The sequence below is a fragment of the Pleurodeles waltl genome, chromosome 11, assembly GCF_031143425.1.
Source record: "Pleurodeles waltl isolate 20211129_DDA chromosome 11, aPleWal1.hap1.20221129, whole genome shotgun sequence".
Lineage (NCBI taxonomy): Eukaryota > Metazoa > Chordata > Amphibia > Caudata > Salamandridae > Pleurodeles > Pleurodeles waltl.
Window position 1 is genome coordinate 874,168,668 of NC_090450.1, and position 21,635 is coordinate 874,190,302.

A 21,635-nucleotide genomic window follows, 5' to 3' on the forward strand; every position below is an offset into this window, starting at 1 on the left:
ACAACATCAGTTTTGTGCAGTAAGAAGAATACACACCGTGCCCCCAGAGCTAAAAAAAACTCTACAGAGATGTCAGTGAACGCTTACTGCAACAAAAGGCATATTTCCAAAGAGAGTTAGGATTGTGAAGGTGAGGATGACATTCGCAACATTGAACACTGGGTTGCCTGACATTAAAAGAGGTGACAAGGATTGAAAAGCAAAGCACATGACTTCCCCGTAATTAAAAAGTGAAGTAAGACGAAGGAAGAACATTGGAAAACTCTGAGTGTTAATTCTTATTTTCATGTTTTACAGCCATATCTTATCATCTTATCCTTTGAGATGATTAATCAGGGGATCGTTGAACAACTTAAGGGTTTTCTCTTAGAGCATATTCCCATTCCCCAAAGACAAGGTATACCTCCTTTGAGTACACGTCTAATTTTGTGATCTAGGCAGGGTGACGATTCCCGTAACAGCAGGCCCAGCTAAGACTGCCTGCAGACCCTTCCAACCCATCAAACACGTCAGCACGAGGCGCCAGATCCATGCAACAGGAGCAACACTTCTTCCCTCCAGTGCTTAATTTGAACTGGTAGTTTCCGGTACTTGGCAGGACACATAACTGCCACATAGATATAATAATATCATAAAAAATGCATACATATGTACTTGCATAGGATGGTTTGGGTCAGTCTTCTACTTACATTTATCTGTTCAACTGCCATTCAGATTTTGCATCCCCCCTCTGCATCATATAGCATGAAGCATTTGGTCAGACCACTTCAGCTATTGGCTGTCTTGCACTGAGAGGGATGGCTTTACCCTAACCACATGTACCCGCCCAAATAAGAACAAGTGCATATCATCTTCAGGGCTGATGCACCAATACTTATGTTGCCAATGCTTTCTCATTTCAGTTTTTTCTTCGTTTTTTTTTTCTTTTTCTGCCGATTACATCAATTTAAAGTCAATATTATCTCTTCTTGTGCCATTAAGATACATACTTTTCTATGCACTGTATTAAATCTAAAGCATTTTCGTTACCTGTTCTGAGTTTACCTACAGGCTAGGAAGCACCTGTACTGTTCTATTAAAACTAGATTTCATGGTTAATTTTTTAATTAACATTTTTTACTGCATGCATTTGTAGGCTGAGACATGTTTTTTTTTTGCTTCTTATTTTTGGGTGTAATGCTTAACTTAAATTCCACAAAATCCACAACGTCAGCTTTCCATGGCCAGACCTACTGGCTTTGCCAATTCTTGATTTTGTAATTGTTTATTTTAAGGTGATACCCTACCATCCTCCATACATCCCGCTGACGGAGCTTTGCTGAGGATCACATTTAGAAGCTAGGCTTAGTTTTTGCCTTATTAGGCTGGCATCATCGATTATTCCAAGCATGCCTTTTTTTCCAGTCTGACTCTCTTCACATCTGAATCAGAGTTTTGGTTTTCAGTAAACTGCAGCACCATGCTCCCTTCACTACCAAAGTTGGTTGTCGGCAATACATGCAAACTTCCTCACAGGTGCCTACTTTGAGCCGTGAGCGCCAGAGACTTAAAATATGTGGCTTTGGACCACATTAACAAAGGAGCTCTACACACTAAATTGCTTTTCATATCTTGCTTTTGCAAGATACATTCCAACCTGTCCCATATCTGTCACTCCAGCTTGATGAAACCTTTCATGCTACTGTGCTTTCCACACCTGATCTCCCAAATGTATTGAAAATATCACACGGACCATCTCAAAGAGGCTTGGTTCATGAACTTTTATACTTATGCTCCTGCTCTGTGGGGTTAGTTTTATATGCTGCTGGAAACATCAATCTAGAAGATGTGTCTACTGTTTTCCTAACCTTTCAGTCCTCTTTAAAGACAACCATCCAGGTTTTCAGAGAAGTGCATTACAGAACCAGAAAATGCAGTACACTGTGTTTGAAAGTACAATATTTAGGTGTAGTATTGTATCCAGAGAAGAACAGTAAAATGTTAAAAAAAGGAAGATATCTACTATTTAGCGAAGTGATTGAGGGTATAGGGGAGGCACGTTTACTCTAGTGGCCAGGTACCTGCTTTGGTTCTTCTAGTATTAATGAATGCTTTAGCAGGCATTATGGTGAGATCATTGCCTGCCACTGATTAATTGTGTGTGAGCGAAAAGCCTGTGTGCATAATGAGGGTGAAGTGTAATTCTGCCCATAGTAAGGACTTCTAGGGTATTTGTTATTGCTCAGAACTATACTTGCTGGAAGAAGCAGTGCTTTATTTAAAACATGCTAAAATAAGAAGCATGCATTTCCCTAATGTCCTTGTCAAGTACGCTATTACGTCATAATTAGAACCTTGAAAAATACTCAGAAGTGCCAGTAGAAAACAAAGAAAACAGCATGAGCTATTTATCAATAGCGCACCACTTGTAGTGGCACCAGGGCCTGTGGGAGTGAAGGTCCACTATACCCCAACTAAACCAAGAGATGAGGCACATTTTCCTCGCTTGCTTTAAGGCCCATGTCAGACTTTCCACACCCGTTCTGAAACGCAGGTGCCCCCCCCCCCCTTGTGTTTCCCCTAGCACTGAGGCTAAATTTAGCTGCCAGCACCAATGCAGACATCCTTGCACTATAGGGCAAGGGTGTCTGCATTGAAGGGAATGATATTTTTTGTGCAGGAAGGTATCTCTTCCTGCACATAAACAATCTACAATGACGATTTGGCACTTCTATGTGTGCTGCAGAAACTAGCACACATAGAAGTAGCAAATTGTCATTATTGAATGATTGTTTATCTGCAGGAAGGGACACATTCCTGCACTTAAACAATCATTAATGGCCTTTATCTCTTTCTAAGTGTGCTGCAGAATGCACACACCCATTGCACGCCCCCCTGCCACAGAAAACTGTGTTGGAGGGGCCCATATTTACAAAGCATCATTAAGCCACAAAAAGTGGCTTAGCGCCGCCTTGTAAAAATGGCACAGTGCACAGCTAAAAGTGATGCCTCGGTGCTGCTAGGGGCTTGTAAATATGCCCCTTATTATTTTACAAATAAAGCACCGGTTACCACATGACATTCCAGCCCAGCTTCTGGAGTGAGATATGGCAATCACGCACCACTCATGTATGGATTAGGCACATGAACACTAATTCAAAAAGAGGTAAACAGAAGGCTTCAACAGTAACAGGAACAAGAAATGAATTAACATAGCTGGAGAAACTGGAAGTGGACTAAAGATGCCACAGAGACACCACATAGAACTACATAGTAGTTTCAACCCAAAAAGAAAAGTTAATTAAGGGAAAAAAACTGTGCAAAATGAATAGAGAAGTGGAAAGAAAATGCAAGGGCACGTTGTACAAATAGCAGTCCGGTGTCAGGATTTACACAGGAGCTAATCTAAATATTAACCACACCCACAGTGCAGGGATACAATAATACAACCAGACAGGCAGCTATACAATACCAGACTTCGGGCACAGAAAATGGGCTGGGAGGAAGTAACAATACTACAACTCCCACTTGAAAGTGAGTGATCGTCTCTTTATGATTTACCTTCCAAAGGAGAGGTAAAGCATAATACTACTGAACAGACTGAAGACTGCAGAAAAATCCCCTGACAAACTTGCAAGCTGTCACCGAAGACTCACACACAATACGAAGTCACAAAAAAGATCCGTGGGTGGTGGAAGAACATAAATTGTTTATCTTTATAGGAAAACACAGCCTAAATATTGCAACCACCATAATAATGTGAGATTCTTTGGAAAACCAGAAATGAAAGAGGACAAATGCCTCAATTGTTGAATCTCACTGCCCTACCTTTAGAACCACAAATGAACACAGCAATGGGACCTGAGAATTTCCCCAAAATTATGAAACATGGCCATTCATTGTCCCCTTCTAATGATATTAGAAACAAAATCACATCTTTTAACATGCAACAAACCATGACTAAATTTACTAGAGAGATTAAAAACTCTACATTTGCACTCATGCTTTTTTACACAAAGGCATAATATTGCTAAGACCAATAATTCTTAAGGGGGTAATCTGTAGGTCTGAAGCATCCAAGGTAGGGACAATCTCCTCACTGTCTGCAACTCACACTATAAAGCCCAAAACAGTGGTAAGCATATAGACATAGAACAAGGAACGCTCATGGATGATCATGGTATATTCGTAGTATGATATAGATATGTATGCTACTTAAAATGATGGGAGATTATGGAGAATGGTGAGCGGGAGCTAGAAAAGTCAAAAGGAGGAAACCACTTGAAAAGTCCCAAGAAATAACAGAAAGAAGAATAAAGGAAGAGGGGAGTAGAAAATGCTTTCCTTCACTCCCCAACAGAAAATACAAACACCCAGACGAACACCATGCTCCCTATGAAAGGGAGTTAAATGGCGATGTTGGATACAACATAACACACTCTGATAGAAGTAGGAATGATTAGTAACTTTAAGTGAATCATCTACTGTTATTGGGATGAACTACCACACCAAGTGCAAGAAAGTGCTTATCTGCCTATCATCAAAATCCCCAGATTTGAAACAATGAAAATGAAGAGAAACTAGCTGGAAAAGTGCTATGCAATAGTTGGAAAAATCCATGATATGAGACTAGAGCACAGGGAAGAAGAACTGCTCATTGGCTAAAAATATCCTTAACTTTAGGCCACAAAACAATAAAGCCCTGATACATTTTTACATAAATTGGTGCTACATCAAGGCCTGCAATGGGTGCATCCTTGTTTGTACACAGCACAGACAGGGACCATGCCTTCACCTACAAACAAATGCTCTCTCTACAAGAGAGAGCATAATAGTAAAGGATGGAGCATATCTTTCATGCCATCACTCCATTTTCAAATACAGGAGTACCAGCTAGCCTTTGAAGGGAGCAGAGACCCTTTGTCAGGGAAGTCAAGGAAACAGACCATACCCCTTTCGCTCAGTTCCTCAATGCATCACACATGTCAAGGCAGAATATGAGATGCAAACTGGATTTCAATGCATTTATTAAAGCAATTGCATCCTAGTATAAAAAGCACAAGCTGCAATTATAAGGCAAATGAAACATAGTAAGGTAATCGTCATTTCAACCAGTGTAAGGAAGATACACAACCCAAATATTTTGGATGATTCCAGAGAGTCTAGAAATTCCTTCCTACATCCTATATCTAGGTCTAAAAGCACAGCGGTTGTAACACTTCTGCCTGTCCCAATCAAGGGGAGTAACCCCAACCCTATACCTGAGTAGGATAGCAAGGGTCTGCCTGTTGTCTGGATGGGAATCATCTCAGGAAGCTGATGAGTCAGCTTCAGGATCGGCAAAGCTGTACGTGGAATGGTGTGCATCCTAAGACTGCCATGACTCGAAAGCCCTCTGCCCCCTTTAGATTTGTTTTTTTATATATTAACTCATACAGAGTTCTAAGATCAGGCCTGGCATTCTGATGTGTGTAGAAAATGGGGACTGACACCTAAGCTCCTGGAGTGGCAACATGAGTTAGTGTATCATGTACCAGACATGACAGCCTTGAACAGGGCACAAAGTGTATTGTGTAAAAATGGCTGATAAAATGTGCAGTGCGAACAACTATGTTTTCTTGGAAATAAGCAGCTGATTAAAATATAAAAACAACGAGCAAAAAGCTGGCTGTGCTAAAAAATATGAAATTAATAAAATGTATACAGATGTAACAGCCACAGGCTACTGGCCGAATGCTGAAATAAGGGTGCCCAACGTATGTGCTAAAGTGGCCCACCACACAGACCCTTGTGTAATACGGAGGTGCCTGGCGAGGAAAAAGCCAGAACAAATATCTGCTGCATCCCCAGTGTACCTCAGTGATTTGGGCAAAGATGGACGGTGAAGGACATTTGGAAATCAAAGTGTTTACAGTACAATGTGGATGATTTATAGTAACTAAACCAGTCTATGTTCCCAATGAAGGCCAGAATTCTTTGACAATCCATCCTGGCTAAATTTGAAATGGACATCAAAGAGCTTCACTGGAGGACTGCAAGCCTCAGAACATAGATGTCTGTTCTGTGAATAGGACAGGAGCAGGCAGACCCCTCCAACTCTCAACAAGCTACAAAGCACTGTCTATTCTCCCACTGTGCTGGACATGTGAGGACTGCGTCCAGATGTATCCTGGACCAAGGATGGGTCCATCTTCACCCATCAATGCCAAGAGTGGCTTGACTATTAGGATGGAGGTTGAGCTCCAATCCTGGTCCATTAGTGCAGTAATATGAACATTGAGGTTTTGGAGGAAATTGGTAACATCCTAACAACACCATACAGCTACCATATGTAGGAACGAGATTACTACAAGTGACTTCAAATGGGCTTATAAGGTAAAGAACTAACTACAAGTGATGGTGGATGTACTGAGGATTAAAAGTTACAAGATGGTACTTCTTTCAACTTACTTTTAGAAAAAAGAATCTGAATTGGGTGGGCTAGAGTTGAGAGAACGTTATCTCTGATACTTTAAGTCCATGCCCTCAGTTGAAGGATTCTGTGAAAGTTGAGGGGCTAACACTTCTTTTGTTTATCTCCATAGCCCCCCAAACTCCTTAATGCATTTCAACATTTTTAAATTTAGAATAAGTTTGCACCCTCTCAATGCACACTTAAGGGATGTGTTCTCATAAGAATGAAGAAAGATTGTGTGGATATAGGCTGTAGATGCAGTGTACGATTGCTGATACTTTTTAACTTTGAGGTGAATTCATAAAATATTATTTTAAAATATAAAATTGGGTCTAGATAATTAGCACTGCGACTTTAATTGCAAATGCAATTATGAATGCGTGCCCTGGTTTAATGCCTTTTAATGATTTAGTATTATGATTTATATCATGATTAGATTTACAGTAATCAATGAATTATTTAGCATTTTAACTGTCTGTGATTGCTTATGTTTTTTTTTTATTGTTAAAGAGACAAAGGGCCCAATTTAAGTTTCGTCTGACTTATTCTCTGCTGACCTGGTGGCAAACTTAACATCCCCCAGGCCGAGGGTACACCATCCACCAAACTGGAAGTGACGGCCAAGCTGGCAGTTCCTGTCAATGCGTTTTTACGTTTGACGCCCAAAATGGGATTTAATTTTTTAATATAAAAAAAATACTCCACTCACCATAGGAGTTCTCTTCCATGGCGAGGGAAGCATTGGGTAGTTTTCACTGCCCTTTGCGCCAGGGTTTCCTGTCGGTGATGGGCAGTGAAAACTGACATGTATGTCCACCCAGCTAAATTAGGTTGATAGACCATTAGTGGGATGTAACCATGGCAGAAATGGAAAAGTCTCTGCCGTGGTTACACCAATAGTACGCCTGCTTCTAAATCTGGCGGGCAGAACATTAGCTTAGCAGTAAGGCTACTCCGCCGCTATTATGATAGTGTATCCTTACTGCCAGGGTATAATCTGCCTCAAAGTCTCAAATAAATTATTTAGCTATTGAACTGAGGCAGTGCTGGTCCACCCCTCTTAGTTTTGATTTTTAGTTGCTTACTTTTGTATTTATTATGTGCATATTTTATTTTATGCTTAAACTGAAGGCTTGATTTAAATGGGAGTCACATAATTCAATTGTTAATGATGTTTCCTATTTTAATGTTAATCATTGAAACCATGAATAGCTTTTCATTGTATAACTGTTGTTGACTGTTGTATCGTTTACATCCTTTTTCATCACCTTTTTCTTTTTTGTGTTACCTGGTTGTGATCTAAGACTAACAACAGTGATTGATTGAGTCGACTGGCTTCTAGTGTGGACAAGAGAAAGTCTGATTAAGTACTGCAGGGAATAGCTAAGACAAAAAATGAAAAAGGCAGCTAGACTTGGGGAAGAAATTGTAACCTAAAAGAGATTGATGTCTTGCATGAGGAGACTGAGTCAATTCTCAGTCAGGAGAGGAGCAATAAAAGTCCTGTTTACTTCGAAAATCATCAACCTTTTATTGGAAGATGGATCAAATAAGATATGGGGGTCATTACGACCCTTTGCAGTGGCGGTCTGACCACTGCCAAAGCGGTGGTCCAACCCCTTTGGCGGTGGTCTGACCACCACATTACGACTGTGGCGGTTGCTGCACGGTCGGACTGCCAGTTCCCTCCACAGGAGGGGCTGGTGTTGCTGGATGTCCTAATCCGCCAAGGCAGCGCTGCATGCAGCACTGCCCTGGGGATTACGACTTTGCTCTCTGCCAGCTTTTACATGGCGGTAGCCCTGCCATGTAAAGGCTGGTGGAGACAAGGTGAAACAGGTCCCAGGGAGGGCCCTGCACTGCCCATGCACTTAGCACGGGCAGTGCAAGAGCCCCCATGGCCATGGCCAGCCCTGTCATGCAATTCACTGTCTGCATTGCAGACAGGGAACAGCACAACAGGTGCATGTGTACCCGACGCACTGCAACATTGCCACCGGCACAATTATGAGCCAGCGTCAATGTTGTAGGCTGTTCCCCACTGGGCCAGCGGGTGGAAACACTGTTTCCGCCTGCTGACCCAGCGGGGAACTCACAATGGGGCCCGCGGGAAGGCGGCTGCACTGGTGGCAACCTGATTGCTGGAGTTTGGTGGACGGCCTTTTCCATGTGCCAAATTCAAAATGACCCCCATAGTCTTAGTTGAGATGCACCTAATGGCTTAAACTATGGTTCTAAGAAGGGCAGCCATTCACCCACTGTTTACAGACTGAGTTCCCTACAAACTACACAGTATCACCTAGAACCAAACCATTATTTTTAACAACAGATTTGATTTGTTGAAGTAAGTAACCCTGACAATGAGGCTGTGCTTGCTCATGACTCCCATAATGAGGACAATCTCAAAAGTTGGCTATAACTACAGAGGAAGGAAGACAGTGCTGTGAAAATTGTTGTTTAGGCCGTGACAACTAAATTACAGGTGATCCTTGAGACTGCAGACGTTAACCCTGCATACCAAGCAAATAGGCTTTGCGAAAGAAAAATCTGTATCCACCCAGGCTCTATACCACAAAACTATAATCAGATGTCAGCTAATTCAGTGACATCATCAAAGTCAGGCAGAGATGGGAAAAGAGGTCCTGGGACAAAATCTAATAGTTCTAATAGCTCAACTAATTTGGAAACAATACATAATAAAGTTGGGGTGTAAGTATCATGGATCAGTAATAATTCCTTATCATCCAGACATTGTGTCCATAGGCAAAGAGGCCCATTTAGTAGAACTAAGGGGCACATTTGCAAGCCCCTTGTGCCGCCAGTGCGTCATTTTATTTTGATAGTTCAAGGATGACTCAAGGAGATACTGTGGACTAGTAAACTCTGCGATGCGCACAATAATACTGAATACATTAATGTCCAGTTAGTGCTGTTTCTTTAAAAAAAGAAAAAAGTACTTTAACACACACAAACTAAAGACCATGCATGAAATGAGCTACATGTTTGACCCTCTCCTAAAGGGGTCTTGCATAAAACTGGGTCACAAATTGCATACCCTAAAACAATACCATGGGGGTAACTAAATCTGTACATCTATTTTATTCCCATTATCTGCAAAGTACCCCATGACAATCTTCTCACCAGTAGACCTTAACCTTAAAAAAAACACCAACACCAAGCTTTATGCAAAATGTATGGATTTCATTATTCAAAAGTCTGTCCTACTAGCTTGGTGACTTTATTTACAATCTTCATAGAAAAGGCACACATCCCATTAAAAATGAATTTTCATATTCATGAAACCACATATAGCTTTAAGGGCATGTAGGAATGTGATTTACAATCTCTCATCTGACTGAGACTATTTTGTTTTCTGTGAAGCCCATTTGGCCACACAATGAGGGCTAAGAATTGATAATTAAAGTTGAGTAATTTATTTCCACTCAATAATCAATCAAATGTAAATGCAAGTTATGAAAAGGTTGAAAGATTACAGGATTATAACTGGCAAGCTGAAATATCGCAATCGGTTCAGTCTCAAATTAGGATGCAAAGCTATAACAACCATGTAATATATAAACTGAGAATTAGGAATAGATGTTCCATAAAGAACCCCTTGCTCTCCATTCTAAACATGAAATACTTATAAATCCCCTAGTCTAAGTTCAAAGTCAGTAATGAGGGTTGTTGTCATTAAACCTTAAGGAAATTCAGAAATGCAAGAAGGTGTCAGCATAGAGAAGGCTTTGGAAGCAGTCTTCCAGAAAAAGGAATTAGTGTTTCACATGAAGCTTCATACTTGCAAGAATAGGGGAAACAAAGAGGTCTGTATCCCTCAAAGTGTAAGGGAAGTCTGCATTACGTTATAACAGCATAAGTATTAATTAAAACAAACACAACCTTCAACATGAATGTTATCTTCTTCTCCCCTCCAAGAATCAATCAGCTTAGGATCCATTGCTTGCATTCGCATCACCACTAGAATTTCACATCCCACAGAAATTGGACAGTTACTGCAACCTTGAATATCCCCTGTTCCTAATACATGATAAATAAAAGACTTCAGCTTCTCCTTAGATTTCTACGTCTCTTCCCTATATTTCGCCTCTCAGACCTTACTATCAGGAAACTAATACATAAGACAATACTCCTTTGCTCTAGCTAAAGAAGCCTTGAAGCACACCTGCAAAGAAAGAGAGCACACTATCCAAACAAAACACATTTAAAACTAAGACCTTCAGTCAGTTAAAGATAGCCTGATCGTAATAAACATTTTAATATGCATTTCAAAACACATAAATATAGATGGCCACCTCAACTTTCAGAATGAACATGAAACGTAAAGAAGATAAATAAATGTTACTTCAATAAATGAAACAAAGTGCAATTATAACCATGAATAATGAAGACATATAAGCATTTTAAGTGTATATTAGTGTGCACATTTATAAAGTTTCAGTTTTTCGGTGATTACATTACATTAATACGTTTTAACATCCATCTAAATTAATAATATCAATGCACACAGTAAATACAGTGTCAAATGTAAATATGTAATTTGCGCAATGATGCCATGCAAAGGATTGAGTCTAAACTGCATTACTCCAGCCTACATGGCTTTATATAACCACAAAGGTCTCAAACCAAAAAGACATGAAATTAGATTCAAGCAGACCAAAATATATTGCTGGGCAAAATCACATAAGCACCAGCTTGCAGTCTATGAGAAAAATTATAATCCTTTTCAGCAGGTCAGTAACAAGATAACAGAAGCAGTATTAAGTAAGGAGTCCTTCTGAAACCTAAATATTTATTTAGCCAAACTAATTTTCCTCATATCTCAGAGCTAGCCTGTTCTTCTGTATGTCTTCCTTGTCGCCTAGATCCCAGGATGTTAATGAAACGGAAAGTGGGTGCCACTCCTTTATTGCTGCCCCATTTCTTTCTGCTTCATTTTCCCTTTTGGCTTTCGATTTTCCTTGTGGCCTGATGGGCTGATTTTTAGATGTCCTGCTCTCTTATGGCACCCATGCTTCTAATTCATTTTTTTCTGGTGCCGGTGCCATGTGGGGTGAGCCACTCTGCGCAGAGGTGTCCTCACCTTATTGTGGCAACACCGACTCTCTCCTATCTCTGTCCTTTCACTTGGCCCACTTCAAAACCCTATAATTTTTCTTCAGATAATCGTGGTGAGAGCTTTTCTAAAGTCGCTAGCTGAAACAAATGCTAAGCATGAATAGTGATTTAAAAATGGAGGCCGATATTTATACTTTTTTTGCACCGAATTTGCGCAACTTTTGCGCCCAAAAGTGACGCAAATGCGGTGCAAAAAAGTATAAATATGGGCCGTATTATCTTGGGCACTTCTTGACACATTCTAGTGGGATTTGCGTTTGCAGTGTTTGCAGCGTTTTGATTTGTAGGTGTTTCTCCCGCAGGTGGCCCTGCCCTCTAGGGACATCTTCTCCTTAGATTTTTCATCAGGAAATTCCTTCAGCTTTGGGCAGCCTCTGGCACTGCTGCTTTTTCCTCCTTAGACGTAGCATAGCTTCCGGGGTCTTGGCTTCGCCTCCTACTCAACCCTGGTGATCTTTTGACCTCAGTCCACAAGGCCTAGAGCACAAAACGGGAGGTGGTACATTCCCACCCTCCAGACAATCGTTTTTCAGCTACACCATATCTTCTTCTGTTCTTTCAGGTTCCTTCTCTACATCGAGAGTCTGCATCAAGATCTTAAAATGGTGGTAACATTTCCTGTGATTAATGAAGGACCCATCCAACTAACTGGTGTCACAATATCTCTCCAGCCCTTACTGCCACCAACAGGAACCATCCCATGGCATGTTCCATGGCTCTGGTTCACTGGGGCCTCCGTACCACATACCTTCAGCTGGGGAACTGGTACCCATTTTAGTAATTGACTATCAAGAATATGAGGCAGAGCTGTTCAAGACTGAATCAGGGAGGTCCTATGGGCTAGTAAATTCAGCAATGCACACAATAATACTGAAAAAATCAAAGTCTAGTCGGTGCTTTTTCTTTTAAAAAAAAGAATAAAATACTTGAACACACACAAAACTAAAGACCATGCATGAAATTAACTACATATTGAACTCTCTTCTAAAGGGGCCTCGCACAAAACTGGGTCACAAATTGCATACTTAAAAAAATATATCACGGGGGAGGAACTAAGGCCCGGATTTATACTTTAGCCCCGGCTTGCACCATTTCTGTGCACCAGCTGGACACCATATTTTTGGGAATAGTGCAAGCTGGTGCAAAGGGTAGGCTAGCGTAAAAAAAAAAAAATGACGTTAGTCCGGTGGGGCTGGTGGTATGGAAGAAGGGGGTTTTGCACCAAAAAATGACGTTAGGCAGGATAGAGTAAAAAAAATGACTCTAACCTGCCTAGAGTCATTTTCTGATGTAAAACCATCCATACCACATGAACAATGGCACTTAAAAAAAAAATGCTTGCCTGTACTTACCTAAACCTACCTGGGATGGGGTCCCCCATCCTCCGCTGTCCCTCTGGTGTGGGTGGGGGTGTCCCTGGGGCCTGGGAGGGCACCTCTGGGAATATTCCATGGTGTTCCACCATCGAAATAGGCCCACAGGTCCCCTCACGCCTGCCCTGACCCAGGCATTAAAATATGGTGCAAAGCAAGCTCTGCACCATTTTTTGACCCCTTCTCCCAACCGTGTGTGATTTTAGCAAAGGGGGATAAATATGGCGCTAAGGCCATAGAGTCATTTTTTGCACCGGAACGCCTACTTTACATCTCAATGACACAAAGTAGGTTTCCATGTCCCAAAAATCACTTTAACTCCATAAATGGGGAGCTAGACAGGTCTAGTGCCAAAGTATAAATATAGAGTTAGTTTTGCACCAAATTTACATAAAAAAATGGCGCAAATTCGGCGCAAAACAAGTATCAATAGGCCCCTAAATCTGTACAACTATTCTATTCCCGTTATCTGCAAAGTACCCCATGACACTTTTCTTACCAGTAGATCATAACCCTAAAAAAAACACCATTACTCATGATAGCTTATTACAAAATGTATGGCTTTCACTATTCAAAAGTCTGTCCTACAAGCATTGTGAACGCATGTACAGTTTCACGGAAATGGCCCCCTTCCTATTAAAGAAGAATTTTCACATCTTGTAATGCTGTATTGCATTTTGGATACGTTTACAAATGGCAGCCAAATTAAAATTACGGCACACCTCTCCCGGAGCAAATGCCTACTCACCCAGCGCTACCCACTTACTCAAAACTATTCCAAGGAACGATGTCAGGATGAGACTGCGGCTGGAAAGCAGTGTCAGAAATATGGTCCTTTTTTTCCTCAACTGGTGGGGTTAGTTCTCTCATCTTAATTACCAAGGCGAGGACCGTGGAGAGCGCTGAAAACGAGATGTTACAAAAAAAACCTACTTGAGAACGTAAAATAACGAATGCCTCTCTCTACACGTGTCCTTTGAAGTAATACAAGATAACGTAATCTTGCATAACCCCTAAATTATTTATTGGCCAATTGCACTTGTAAGCATAAATTGTAATGGCACGCAGAACCATTCCAGCACATCCCCAAAGCTTGCCAAATGTCGGGATTTGAGGGCAGGAAACAACACCATGATTTATTTGCGAGTGAAATTGTCCACCCTTCCTTGCCACATGAAAGAGTGTATAATTCCAAAAAATGGATGTGTTCTAGCTCGCTGACAATTTGTTTTTCACACTGTTCTTGAAGTGGCGAATGAAAATCATTTTGGAAAACTCTGGAGTATAAAAAGAATAAAGCAAGTGCTAATTACGGAATTACAGAATTTTATCTCACCTTCTACAAAATGTGTCATTCGTGTGAACCTACTTTTGCACTTGGAAATTGGTGTTAAATCCAATAAATGCTAAAGTGCTCGAGGTGGGTGGACTGACACCAATATTTAGGACCTTGCTTAATTTGTGTTAAAAACATGCCCTGGTTTTATTTCACCCTCTCTCTCATCTGTCTTTAGAAGTCAATGTTAATTCGAGACAGCTCGAAACCACATTTCTACAAATATTATGAAGTCATATTAGCTGTGCGGGCTGGAGCACAAGTTATTTGTCACTAAAATATACAAAATCATGTAATTTGATATAAAAAGCATTATTATTATCTTTTCAGATGAGTAAATCACAACACACTAGACTGTCAGCGTGCTCTTCTGCAAACGTATTTTAGTTCATTAAGGAATTATTCCTCCATTTTGAACTGTGAAGCTAAGAGTACATTACTTGTACATTGCTTTTGTAATATGAATCAAAGGCACTAACCTCCCCTCAAGAGTTCTCCTATAATGTTACAGCCTTGCATGTAAATAACACACGTTTATCAGATAAACCGTGGGCTTTAGGACGCATCACCCTTTCAGGATAAATAGGGTTTACAGAAGTACAAGAGATGTAAACCACGTTTGACCTTACCCATGCAGTATTTGTACGTACGCACATTTGGGCTTGCGTAGTAGTGATATTGTAAATTGATGATCAATGAATTGATCTGTTATTGGAATGTGGTGTTTTCACCTTTTCGCATAATGGTTTATTGATTTTTATTTAGACCAGTAATAAGGAAGGACTAGGTTGGAAATGGAATCCAAAACTAATATTGCGATGGGTGGCGCACAGGAAGACACTAGATTATTGAAAGGTCGAATTTATCAGGGGGCCACACCATGCATACAGTGGCAAACCCCTCTACCATTAAAATAGCTCAACTCTCCCTCACTGGTCCATGAACATCTCTCCATATCTACCTTGTGTCTAGAACCATTTGGAGCTTACTAAACCCCACTAAATCACGTTCTTACTTGCCAGACTCAGGGCAACACAGTAAGAAAATCAATAGGCATTGGTAAAGTCAATAGGTCTCACCTATGGAAGGGCTATTGGCTTTGGTAATATGTTTTAGCCATTATGTACACCAGTATGACTGCTGTTCAGCATTGGTGAACGTTAGTGGGGTGGAGTGGGGTCGATTGGGGTAGAGTGGAAAGGGATAGATTGGAGCAGAGTGGGGTAGGTTGGTGTATAGTGGAGTGGGGGTAGAATGGAGTTGGTGTGCATTGGGGTACATTGGAGTTGGGTGGAGTGGGGTAGTTTGGAGTAGAGTCAAGACAGGAGTGGCGTGAGATAGACTGGGGAAGAGTGCAGCGTAGTAGGGAAGATTTGGAGTGGAGTATTGTAAGGTAGATTACATTGGAGTGGAGTTGATTAGGTGGAAAAGTGTAGATTGGAATGAAGCAGGGTTGATTGTGGTGGAGTAGAGTGGTGTGGGGTAAGTGGTGTGGAGTGGTGTGTTGTATCATGGAGTGAGTGGTGTAGATTGAAGTGGCATGGAGTTGAGTGGCGTGGGGTGTGGAATGTCTTAGAGTGGAAGAGCAAAGAATGGAGTGGCATGTCACAGAGTGGAGTGGAGTGTTGTAAAATGGAGTGGCATGAGTGGAAGGGCACTGAGTGGAGTGGAGTGGCGTAGTGTGGAGTATGCATGGTGTGGTAGTGCACTGCCATTAGAGAAAACACATTCTTAATTGAAACGTCCATTACATTTGCACTGAAATACGGTTTTACTACACATGAACAATATTGTGTGCAAATGTCATCACCTAGTTTATTGATGTGTTTTGATCATTATAATCATATATTTGTTTCCAACACACTTCAGAATTGCAAAAAAGTGCTTCATCTATGCGAATTATGATATATTGTGAAAAATCAACACAGTTAATTTTTTTGTGTGTGTGCTATAAAAAGACATCCTACACCCTCTCCGATTACATGGACGGTCAGAACACAGTAAACAGAGTTTGAGTAGCGGGAGGGATGAACTCAAGCTGGACAACCTAAAGCAAATAAAGCATGCAAATAGAAAGCTAGAAAATGTGAGTTACAAAACAAAAAGCCAAAGGTAAGCAACAGCCGGAATGAGTTCCTAGGTCTTAGCTTCCTGAATGCCCCTAAGATGCCTATAGCAAATCAGACAGCTGCTCTGTCTGGTAGGTTTCGACCTAAAAAGGGTAATAATCGTTGGAATGCTTGAAAAAGTTAGAGCCAATGGAAATCACTCAGGACTGCATTCTAGTCAATGGGTTTTTGCTCACAAAGCCACTATAGACAGGGACCAAACTTATGCAAATCAAACTTGTTCTTCTTCCAGTAGGGACCGTTCAGTCCAAACTGCAAGTTCAGGCACTTTCTGAGTAGATACTCAAGTAAATGTACAGTGATTCCTACCTTGTTTGACGTCATCAGCATGAGGCCTGTGACACAGTGAGCATCTTGACATACCAATCAGACTTAGGGTATTACCTTCAGTAAATCCAAACTGTTGATGGTGGATTAATTGCAAAAGGCTCAGCCATTCACAATTGTGCTGGCTGCTTTATAGTAATTGTTTTTTGTCCACTATTACATTGCAAATTGGGATCAGGCATATGCAAATCAAACCTAGACATACTCACACAGGATCAACTCAAGCCCAGACCGAAATTAAAGAACACATTTCAAGAGCAGATCACTCCAAGCAAAGGCATTATCAATTCCATGCCAGTTTCAGCCTCACTGGGCCTTATCAGAGAGTTGCTGATCAAGTCTGGGGGAACAGAGTGCAAGGGACAATAAGGTGGAGTGATTGCATGACACTGAGAAAAAAATTAAAAACTATAAGTGGTGGGATACTGTTACATTTGCACAGGAGACTCAACAGGGACAGCAACATGTTTATGGAGCTCCATATCAAAGGAAATTAAAGCTCATCTCTGGCCAATGCACTGAATGGCTCCGTCAGTGTTGGCGTGCTTCACAGCTGGTTGGACAGCTGTTCTGCTGGCTGTCTGGTGTGTCAGCCTAGGAGGGCAATGGGTGGAGTAAGGAAGAGTGGAAATGAGGAAAGGTGTCAAGCACAGGGTTCTTCTTCTTGTGCCTGAAACATGTCATTTCTGTGAAGAAAATGTAGCCTGATTTAAATCAACTCCTATTCCAGATGGTTGCCTTTTCACTGTTGAAGTGCTGAAGTTACCAGTCCAAGACAGTGTTAACCCCTTCGCTGCCAGGCCTTTTTCCCCCTCCTGTGCCGGCCTTTTTTTGGCTATTTGGGGCAGTTCACGCTTAGGCCCTCATAACTTTTTGTTCACATAAGCTATCCACGCCAAATTTGCGTCCTTTTTTTCCAACATCCTAGGGATTCTAGAGGTACCCACACTTTGTGGGTTCCCCTGAAGGAGACCAAGAAATTAGCCAAAATAAAGTGAACATTTTTTTTTTTTTTTTTTAAATGGGAAAAAAGGACTGCAGAAGGCAGCTCGTGGTTTTTCCCTGAAAATGGCATCAACAAAGGGTTTGCGGTGGCAAGATCACCATCTTCCCAGCTTTCAGGAACAGGCAGACTTGAATTGGAAAACCCAATTTTTCAATACAATTTTGACATTTTACTGGGACATACCCCATTTTTACTATTTTTTGTGTTTCAGCCTCCTTCCAGTTAGTGACCAAAATGGGTGAGAAACCAATGCTGGACATTTCTGAAAAGTAGACAAAATTTTGAATTCAGCAAGGGGTCATTTGTGTAGATCCTACAAGTGTTTCCTACAGAAAATAACAGCTGAAATAAAAACATATTGAAATTGAGGTGAAAAAAACAGCCATTTTTCTCCACGTTTTACTCTGTAACTTTTTCCTGCGATGTCAGATTTTTTAAAGCAATATGCCGGACTCTTCTGGTTGCGGGGATATATAGGGCTTGTAGTGTAGGTTCATCAAGAACTCTAGGTACGCAGAGCCAATAAATGAGCTGCACCTTGCAATGGGTTTTTATTCTATACCGGGTATACAGCAATTCATTTGCTGAAATATAAAAAGTGAAAAATAGGTATCAAGAAAACCTTTGAACCTCCAAAATGGCCACAAGCTAAGGTGTTGAGAAGCAGTGGTTATTTGCACATCTCTGAATTCCGCGGTGCCCATACTAGCATGTGAATTACAGGGCATTTCTCAAATAGACGTCTTTTTTACACACTGCCTTACATTTGGAAGGAAAAAATGTAGAGAAAGACAAGGGGCAATAACACTTGTTTTGCTATTCTGTGTTCCCCCAAGTCTCCCGATAAAAATGGTACCTCACTTGTGTGGGTAGGCCTAGCGCCCACAAAAGAAAATGTCTCAAAACACAACGTGGACACATCACATTTTTTCACAAAAAACAGAGGTGTTTTTTGCAAAGTGCCTACCTGTAGATTTTGGCCTCTAGCTCAGTCGGCACCTGGGGAAAACCAGCAAACCAGTGCATTTTTGAAAACTAGACACCAAGGGGAATCCAAGATGGGAAACTTGTGGGAATCTGACCAGGTTCTATTACCCAGAATCCTTTGCAAACCTCAAAATGTGACCAAAAAAACACTTTTTCCTCTCATTTCGGAGCCAGAAAGTTCTGGAATCTGAGAGGAGCCACAAATTTCCTTCCACCCAGCATTCCCCCAAGTCTCCTGATAGAAATGATACCTCAATTGTGTGGGTAGGCCTAGCGCCCACAAAAGGAAATGGCCCAAAACACAACGTGGACACATCACATTCTTTCACAGAAAACAGAGGTGTTTTTTACAAAGTCCCTACCTGTGGATTTTGGCCTCTAGCTCAGCCAGCACCTGGGGAAACCTAGCAAACCAGCACATTTTTAAAAACTAGACACCTAGGGGAATCCAAGATGGGGTGACTTGTGGGGCTCTGACCAGGTTCTGTTACCCAGAATCCTTTGCAAACCTCAAAATGTGGCCAAAAAAATACTTATTTCTCTCATTTCGGTGACAGAAAGTTCTGGAATCTGAGAGGAGCCACACATTTCCTTCTACCCAGCGTTCCCCCAAGTCTCCCGATAAAAATGCTACCTCATTTGTGTGGGTAGGCCTAGCGCCCACAAAAGGAAATGGCCCAAAACACAATGTGGACACATCACATTTTTTCACAGAAAACATAGGTGTTTTTTACAAAGTGTCTACCTGTGGATTTTGGCCTTTAGCTCAGCCGGCACCTGGGGAAACCTAGCAAACCAGCACATTTTTGAAATCTAGACACCTAGGGGAATCCAAGATGGGGTGACTTGTGGGGCTCTGACCAGGTTCTGTTACCCAGAATCCTATGCAAACCTCAAAATTTGACCAAAAAAAACACTTTTTCCTCTCATTTCGGTGACAGAAAGTTCTGGAATCTGAGAGGAGCCACAAATTTCCTTCCACCCAGCGTTTCCCCAAGTCTCCTGATAAAAATGGTACCTCGCTTGTGTGGGTAGGCCTAGCACCCACGAAAGGAAATGGCCCAAAACACAACGTGGAAACATCAAATTTTTTCACAGAAAACAGAGGTGTTTTTTACAAAGTGCCTACCTGTGGATTTTGGCCTCTAGCTCAGCCGGCACCTGGGGAAACCTAGCAAACCAGCACATTTTTGAAAACTAGACACCTACGGGAATCCAAGATGGGGTGACTTATGGGGCTCTGACCAGGTTCTGCTACCCAGAATCCTTTGCAAACCTCAAAATTTGGCCACAAAACACTTTTTCCTCTCATTTCGGTGACAGAAAGTTCTGGAATCTGAGAGGAGCCACAAATTTCCTTCCACCCAGCGTTTCCCCAAGTCTCCTGATAAAAATGGTACCTCGCTTGTGTGGGTAGGCTTAGCGCCCACAAAAGTAAATGGCCCAAAACACAACGTGGACACATCAAATTTTTTCACAGAAAACAGAGGTGTTTTTTACAAAGTGCCTACCTTTGGATTTTGGCCTCTAGCTCAGCCGGCACCTATGGAAACCTAGCAAACCAGCTCATTTATAAAAACTAGACACTTAGGGGAATCCAAGATGGGGTGACTTGTGGGGCTCTGACCAGGTTCTGTTACCCAGAATCCTTTGCAAACCTCAAAATTTGGCCACAAAACACTTTTTCCTCTCATTTCGGTGACAGAAAGTTCTGGAATCTGAGAGGAGCCACAAATTTCCTTCCACCCAGCGTTTCCCCAAGTCTCCTGATAAAAATGGTACCTCGCTTGTGTGGGTAGGCTTAGCGCCCACAAAAGTAAATGGCCCAAAGCACAACGTGGACACATCAAATTTTTTCACAGAAAACAGAGGTGTTTTTTACAAAGTGCCTACCTTTGAATTTTGGCCTCTAGCTCAGCCGGCACCTATGGAAACCTAGCAAACCAGCTCATTTTTGAAAACTAGACACTTAGGGGAATCCAAGATGGGGTGACTTGTGGGGCTCTGACCAGGTTCTGTTACCCAGAATCCTTTGCAAACCTCAAAATTTGACCAAAAAAACACTTTTTCCTCTCATTTCGGTGACAGAAAGTTCTGGAATCTGAGAGGAGCCACAAATTTCCTTCCACCCAGCGTTCCCCAAGTCTCCCGATAAAAATGGTACCTCACTTGTGTGGGTAGGCCTTGCGCCCACGAAAGGAAATGCCCCAAAACACTATCAGGACACATCAAAATTATCAAATACAAAACTATCTGTTTTTGCAGGGGGCTCAGCAGCCTTCTAGGGAAACCTACCAAACCCAGACATTTCTGAAAACTAGACACTCGAGGGAGTCCAGTGAGGTGTGACTTGTATGGATCCCCCAATGTTTTCTTACCCAGAATCCTCAGCAAACCTAAAATTTGGCTAAAAAAACAATTTTTTCCCACATTTCTGCATGGGATCACCGCACTGGGACACATTTCATACCACCCAATGTTCCCCTCTGTCTCCCGGTAAAAATGATACCTCATTTGTGTAGGTGGGCCAAGTGCTTCTGAAAGGGAAGAGCCAAAAACATGTCGATATTGAGGGGGAGCAACGGGGGTCCAAAAGGGCAGTTTGCAAAAAAAACATTTTTAGGCTGACAAGTGTAGCAGAATTTTTATCGGTATAGATGAGACAATGCTGGGTGGTAGGAATTTTGTGGATTCCTGCAGATTCCGGAAGGTTCCATCACAAAAACGTGGGAAAAATTTGTGATTTCCAGCAAAGTTGGAGGTTTGCAGGGGATTGTGGGTACAAAAATCGTGCGGGTGCATGTGAAACACACCACCCTGGAATCACCCAGATGTTTAGTTTTCAGATGGGTCTAGGTCTTGTGGATTTTTCTACATGGCAGCGTCCCAAAGTCCGTAAAGTGCAGCC